The 8,047-nt window shown below is 42.5% G+C and overlaps 1 long non-coding RNA gene across 1 annotated transcript; it reads left to right on the forward strand.

The window, feature by feature from the left end:
* The first annotated feature begins 421 nt into the window (after positions 1 to 421).
* Positions 422 to 1,314, forward strand: LOC131227755 (uncharacterized). Its single transcript, XR_009162481.1, has 3 exons — positions 422 to 593; positions 679 to 943; positions 1,064 to 1,314. It is a non-coding gene; the product is annotated as an uncharacterized LOC131227755 (long non-coding RNA).
* The last annotated feature ends 6,733 nt before the right edge of the window (positions 1,315 to 8,047 follow it).

Consider the following 8,047-nt stretch of genomic DNA (forward strand, 5'->3'; position numbering starts at 1 on the left):
TCTATTATTTACGAAACTACAGGATAAATTTGACTTGAATTTGAGTGTTCCGCACATCTCCCATGCTGTCGACGACATGATGAAGGAGCGGTTCAAGAATTACTGCAGTAAGTTACACCGGTAGTACAAGCGGTGCACGAGCCACGAGGAGGCCGTACAATCCGCATCGCCCACGTGACCGATGGGGACTGGCAGATACTCTGCGATAGGTTTTCGTCTGATTCTTTTCAGGTAATATTTATATATTTACGATATCTTAACATAATAATTAAATTCACAATTAATAACAATGTATTATGAATAATGTGTTCAGAAGAGGAGCAAAATAAATTCTGACAATAGGGAAAGTTAGAAGTGAACCACGTAACTAGTTCAAAGTCATTTGTATGGCTTCGTCATGACATGGTAAGAAAGTACTGGCAATTATTACATTTATATTCTTTCCATGCATTTATATTAACTCTATTGTCCTTTCGATTACGCAGTAAGATTCCATCACTGGCCAGGAGCCCGGATCAGTAGACTTCTATAGAGGGACTCACTGTCGGCAGGCAACAGGATCTTGGGTACATCCTAGAGCCAGCGAGATTTCGGTAAAAATTCTTACATTGTAAAATTTAATTGTATTAAATTATAATAATGTCATTTATTATGAAAATTCATATATTTTCATTACAGGAGGAGATGGACACCTTACGCAGTCAGCCCACTCCCGATGGTACTTAGCAGAGTGAGCCAGAGATTCTGAGTTAGGTGTTTGGCACCCGTTATGGATATGTGTGTGGGTTTGGCCATGGTGCCAAGCTCATGGCACCCACTAGAGCTACCTCCAGCTGATCCATCATCGTTGGCAACAGCGCCGTACACCGAGCTGATACAGTAGAGAGAGAGAAGTTCAACAGCTACGGGTCGTCGTCGATGACATCAAAGATCAGCTGAACAGGTAGAGGGAGGAGCAGGAGAGGAAGATGATGGATCAGCTGGCGAGGCAGAGGGAGGAGTAGGAGAGGAGGATGGAGGATCAGCTGGCGAGGCAGAGGAGGATGGAGGAGAAGCTAGTGAGGTAGAGGGAGGAGCAGGAGAGGAGGATGGAGGAGATGCAGGTGGAGCATCAGCGATGGATGACGGAGATGTTTCAGGCTTTCACTACAAGCTTACCCACCGATGCCCCACCACCTCCGCCTTCATCTTTGTGATTTTTTATATATTTGTTTATGATGTTAAGTTTATATGCATTTATGCGTGAATGAATGTGATGTGGATAAGATTGTTTGTGTTTGGATGAATGTAGTTTATATTTGGATGGATTTACTAGTTTAGGTTTAGATGGATGTGAATGTAAATATGATGAAATATAATAGGTGTATATCAAGATGAATATGATGAAATATATTGTTAACAGGTGTATATTAGGAATTTTGTGCTGGAATATTTTTTTTAAAAAGAAGACTTTTAACGACGAAACTTTTCGTAGCTAAAAGTTTTGTAAAGGTTTTTAACAACAAAATTTTTTGTCACTAAAAGTTTTTACAATTATCTTTGGCGATGAAAATGTTCATAGTAAAAATTTTTATAAATGTTTTGAAATTATTTTTAGCGACAAACATTTTCGTCGCTAAAAGTTTTGTACAATGATTTTTTAGCAACGAAAATTTTCATCTCCTAAAAGATTTGTAATATTTTTTTTAGCAACGAAAATTTTCACTACTAAAAGTCTTGAGAAGTTTTTTTAGTGACGAATATTGTCGTCGCTAAAGCAGAACGAATATTTTTTTAGCAGCGAAAATTTGAGGTTTTTTTAGCGACGGATATTTTCATCGGTAAAAGTGGAACCAATGTTTTTAGCAGCGAAAATTTTCGTTGCTAAAAGTCTTGTGAGGTTTTTTTAACGACGAATATGTTCGTCGTTAAAAGTGGAAAAATATTTTTAGCAGCAAAAATTTTCGCTACTAAAAGTCTTGTGAGGTTTATTTAGCGACGAATATTTTCGTCGTTAAAAATGAAACGAATATTTTCAGTAGCGAAAATTTTCGTCGCTAAAAAGCTTGTGAAGTCAAGTACACATCACATCTATAGCCCATACTTTCTTTCTCTCCAAAAAAAGTAACCTACCCTAAGTCAACTCTCAAGTCAAGTACATCTATCACTCACACCCATCACCTCTCTTACAACCTCTCTCTCTCTCTCTCTCTCTCTCTCTCTCTTATTCTCCACCCATTTTCCTAAGCACTAAGAGATGTAGACGTCCAAGCACTTCCAAGGAGAGAGAGCTTTGTGTGTGGCCTACTCCCTACCCCTCTCATCTCCCATCTCAACCCTCCAACCTTCATCAACCTCCATCAAAGAGAGAGCCAAGGAGTTTGGCATTCCATTGGACCAAGATGATCCAACAGTGGGTGTTTTTATAGGCTAGATTTATGTTTTGATGATGGGCCAAGTGGGGCCTACCACTAGATGGTATGGATCTCACTTTGGACCCTAAGTGTGGCTGATGGCCCACCATGATTCATATATCCATCCCATGATGGGGCCATACTCCATGGACCCCATATTAATGTTTATTTTCCTAGTATGAAAAGGTCATCTAGACCTTGCATTTTAGCGGAGAAGGGATCTCCACCGTTGATTTTGATTGGTGGGCCCACATGTAATGGGACCCACTTGATATATATTGTAATGCATGGAAGGGAGGGCCCATAGTGTCGGGGTCCCTCCATCACACACATCTCTCTCTATCTCTCTCTCTCTTCCCTGATTTTATGGCCCACTTATGACACATATATTTTATCCATATTGAGCAACAAGTGGACCAAACCGGGGCTCATGTTGTAGCCACCTTGTTGTCCGATTTGGGGCCTACGTGACCGATCAGTCACACATGCCTGAATGAAGGTGAAAACATGAATATCAGCTGGATCCGGTGGTTGTGTGGTCCACCTATGTGGACCTCATTATAAAGTATTGTGAAACCTGTATCTTAGCCGGTACTGTTCCATATGCCTTCGCGACCCTCCCAGTTGAATTTCGACAATCTGCGACATATAATCGATGTTTACACGTGACGCTAAGTCATATCCATTAGATTTGAGTTGGCTTAATCCAAAACTTATACCATTGCGACCGCACCATCGCCGCGGTTCCAACGCTGCGTCTTGCATACCGATCCGATACCTGGGTAAGAAGATGTGGGCCCGCGTTCAGATCAAGGAAAACACCGCCTATTTGTAATCCCAAGAGAATCTCTACAACATGTCCCATCAATCAATCAATCAATCACCTCATGTCAAGTACAAGAGCAACCCCAAAGTCAACTCTTTCTCACCCTCTGTCTTACACACCTATATATGTCAAGTACACTATCACCTCACATCCATCACTCCATCACCCATCACCTCTCTTAAAACCACCCCTTCTCTCTTTTTCTCTTCACATTTTCCAAGAAACAAAGGAGAAGAAAAGAAAAGTGCATGTGTGTGGCCCACTTCCCACCCCAAAATCCTTTATCCTAGCCATTCATCTCTCATCACCCTCCATCAAAGTGAGACACAAGGAGATCGACGTTCCATCAGACCAAGAAGATCGAACGATGGGTACTTTATAGGCTAGATTTTCATGTTTTTATGATGAGCCAAGTGGGGCTTACCGATTGATGGTATGGATCTCATTTTGGACCCTAGGTGTGGCCGATGGCCCACCTTAATTCTCATGATCATTCCATGATGGGGCCATTCTCCATGGACCCCATCATGATGTTTATTTTTCCTTGCATGAATAGAGGTCATCTAGAACTTCCATTTTGGTAGAGAAGGAATCTCCATTGTTGATCCTTGATTTGGTGGGCCCATAAGTATTGAGACCCACTTGATGTATGATTGAATGCAAGGGAGGGCTCATATTGGCGGAGCCCTCCATCACACGTGTCCCTCTCTCTTTTTCTCTCTCTTCTCCTCTCTTTTTAATATTTTTTTGTGTGTGATGATGTGACCTTGTGGCCCACCCGGATGGACCCCACCATGAAGCATGTATTTTATCCAAGTCATCTATAAGTGGGGCCCACTTTATAAATGTGTTGTATCCACACCATCCACCATTTGGTGGCCCACCAAAGCAGGGTCCACCTTATATACGTGGTATGCCCAAACCGTCCAGCGTCCAGGGATGCTGGACGTTAACTGAAAGCACAAATATTAGCTTTGGTTCAAAGCTTTTGGGAAGGGCTGCTCATGCAGGCCCCACCTTAATGTATGGATTTAATCCACACCGTTCATCCTATTCCTTAGCTCATTTTAAGCATTGAGCCGAAAAATGAAGCTAATCCGATTTTCTGGTGGGCCATAGCATAGTAAAAAGTGTTTTCTACCGTTAAAATCCATATGATCTTTCTATACACCAAAATACCTTGAATATTGGGCTTGATAGGTCTGTTTTGAGCCATGAGATCCAACGGTTAGGTCGGATTTCCCTGATGTGGGCCCGAAAAACCATAGGAAAATAATTTTAAAAAATAAAATAAAATAATAAATATGCAGCAGGACGCTGCTGCTACCAGAGGGTATGCAGGCAACGCCTACTACAATGACAAACGGACGGGCGGGCAGGGACCCACGGTCTCAGCCGTGGGTCCCACTGTGATGTGTGTTGGGGATCAACACCGTGCATTTGGTGGGCCCCTTTTTGGGTGGTGGGCCCTCCGAAAATCAGTCGTATGTGGTGCTCAAGTGGCCCACATCACAGGAAACAGTATGGATTGAATGTCTACCATTGAAACCCTTTTGGGTGTCCAAGAAGTTTTGGACCATTATGAAATTTATTTTTCCTCTGCATTCAGGTCTGCGTGACCTTATCAATAGATTGGGTGGGCCCCACGTGGGACCCAATGATGTATGTGTTTCTATCCAAACCGTCCACCATCCTTAGACGATGGGACCCACCCCACGTGTGGGGCTACCATGGTGTACGTGTATGTCCAGGCCGTTTAGGGCCTGGACATGGTATATAATAAATATAATATTAATATATTATAATATATTATATTAATATATCATATGATATTATATATATATATATATATTATATATACATAAGGGTGGGCCCTACGTGGGACCCACCTCTGCCCTTTTGTGCAGCAAGTTGCATGTACAGCAACCATTAGCTACTCCTTTGGATGACAGCAAGCCCGCAGGCCCCTAATTGATGTGTGTATTTCAGCTACATCGTTCACTATTTGGACAGTGGGGCCCACCATGATGCATACGTTGTATCCAAACCGTCCAAATATATTGAGATATCATTTCATGGTAAGAGCAAAAGGGATGGGTCAGATTTAAAGTTCAGGTGGACCCCACCATTTAAATAGTGGACTGTGACATCCACCGTTCAACTTCTCAAAGGCCACGGTAGTTCTGATCAAGTTGATGTTTTTGCTCCTACTTCATCTACCTCTATGTTAACTTATGAATAGGTTGGATCTCAAAAATACATAAGGGTGAGCCCGATTGATATACGTGAAGCCCATTTGATTCGGCCCATTTGAATCAGCGCATTTGATTTAGCCCATTGATACGACCCATTTGATGAGGCTCGATGTAATGTATTTGGGGCCCGTGGGTTGAGGCCCATTGTGATGTATTAAGGCCTATTGTTGAGGCCCACCTTGTGTGTATAGGGCCTGTTGTTGAGGCCCACCTTGATATATATGAGGCCCATGTGATGCGACCCATGTGATGTATTCCGGCCCATATGGCGAGGCCCAATGTGTTGTATATGTAGCCCATGAGTGAGGCCCATCATAATGTGTATTAGGCATTTGAGAGAGGCCCATGGTGATGTATATTGGGCCTTTATGTGGGCCCTTGGGTCCACTATATGTTTGGCTCTATGTGGGCCACTCCTTGGGAGCAATGTTGGTTAAATGGCCACATTGTTGGGCAATGCTGGTTTAATGTCCACATTGTGACCTTCCTTAGGCCTTGTTCGGTCGATTCTGATTGTCGAGGCCGATTATCAGTGCCGGTTATAGATACCGATTATTGATACCGGTTATGAGTATGTAACGGCATAGCATCATGATACATGCCCATACGCATCATCTGTATGTTTGTTATGAGATGTGGTTGACCATTGCATATTCCATAGGGCAGGTTATTTATGGGATTCCCTGATAGGTAGAGTTGCCCCATATGAGCGCTCGGTACGCGCAGGTTTGATGCATGATTGGATGGTATGACTCATGAATTTCGCATTTTGTGATATGACCATCGTACGCCCTAGCGACATCAGGGTCGTAACCTCCACAGGCATGTCATGGATTGCCAGATGGGACACCAAAAATCTATTTTACATGGGGTGTTATAGATATCCCTTAGTGAAAGTCCCTAAACCCTCCTGGTTCCAGAGGTTGCTCCAACGTCTAAACCGAGTGGATGCATGAGCGCTGAGGGCCATATATCGTTAGGCCGTGTCTCCCACTGTATCGTGGTCGGTTGGAAGGGGGTGCAACCTTACCTACCCGAGAGGAGGCATTAATGCTAGGCTGACCAGCTCGAGGAATGAGTCAACTATCGACGAGCCGAGCCCGGTATTGGTAGGCAGATAGTGAGGTCTCTTCCACTCACTTTGTTTCACGCGATGGGGCGACAATCTGGTTTGGAGTGTAATAGACCCTGGTGATTTCTTCAGAGAGGAACTGTACTGATATGTGGACTTATTGAGCAGGAGTTACATACTCATTCATTCATTCATTCACTATCCACTCGGGTTGGTGGTGCGCAACTAATTGTTGTGAACTTTCACATGGCCTAGATTTTGGTTAGGCGCGTGACTAACCTAAGATCAGGAGTCTACCACATTGAGTCTGACTATCCAAATTTAAGCATGGGACTGGTTTGGATAGAAGTCCTTTGTAATAGACCCCATAGCCTGTGATACTACGTACTATCATCCTGAATTCACACTTCAGCTTAGTCATTTCATTCGCATTGCATATTGCATTGCATCCTCAGCACATAGCATTTGGCTTACTTTGTCTCTGCATTGCATAGCTGATTTACATTGCTTCCTCAGTATATGATATTGGTTTGTTATATTTTTATATCGCATAGCCTGCATATGGCTGATGGTATTTATGGGCTTATCAGCATGTTTTCGCATTACTTTGATATATTATGATTTATGAACTTACTAGTATTTCTGATATTGCACTATTTATGGGCTTGTCAGTAATTTCGCTTACTCTGATTACTTTGATATTACTTACTTGCACTTACCTTGTGCACACACTTTCACCACCTACTAAGCTTTCTATAAGCTTATGCACGATAGATGCGTGCAGATGACGTTAGGTTACAGTATCGTTGAGCTTGGAGCATGCAGCAGACCTCTAGAGCTTTGATTTTTAATATATGTATTTTCCTTTCAGCATTGTATTCAGATGATTATATTAGTAGATATGTGATGATGATGTTACCTTTGTGATTTGGGTAAACTTGTGGTTATGCTTCTTATGAGATAAAGGTACGTTGAAAAATCCTCCTTATAAGATCCTAGGATCGAAATCTGGCATATGGGTACTAGGAGCTGAGAATGGGGTATTACGGAGCCTGTTGGCACCGAATTCGGTGATCGGGATTCCTGTGAGTCCGATCTCTGGGTTTAGGGCGTGACAGAGGTTGATATCAGAGCATAACTTAGGAATACCTGAAGATAACATCACATATCTACTAATAGCTACCCTTCACTCTATGATTGTTGAGAACCTAGAATGGTTAGATCCCCAAGTTCGAATAACTTAGAGATTTTCGAACATAGCTCCCTACCGTTGAGGTTAAAAGGCTGCATAGTTTCGATCATTTCTAATCCGGGATACGAGGTTCAATGGGGTCATCGTAATGTTGATGAGGCGTCGTGAGAGCGGGAGGCTGTGATTCGCGAGCTATATTGTCATCTCTTCGATGTTTGATTATGCCTAGTATTGTATTTTAGATGCCGTGTTTCCTCATTCTTTTAAGTTCTACATATACTACAAATTTCGAGGATGAAATTTTTATTA

The sequence above is a fragment of the Magnolia sinica genome, chromosome 15 (assembly GCF_029962835.1).
Source record: "Magnolia sinica isolate HGM2019 chromosome 15, MsV1, whole genome shotgun sequence".
Classification (NCBI taxonomy): Eukaryota; Viridiplantae; Streptophyta; class Magnoliopsida; order Magnoliales; family Magnoliaceae; genus Magnolia; species Magnolia sinica.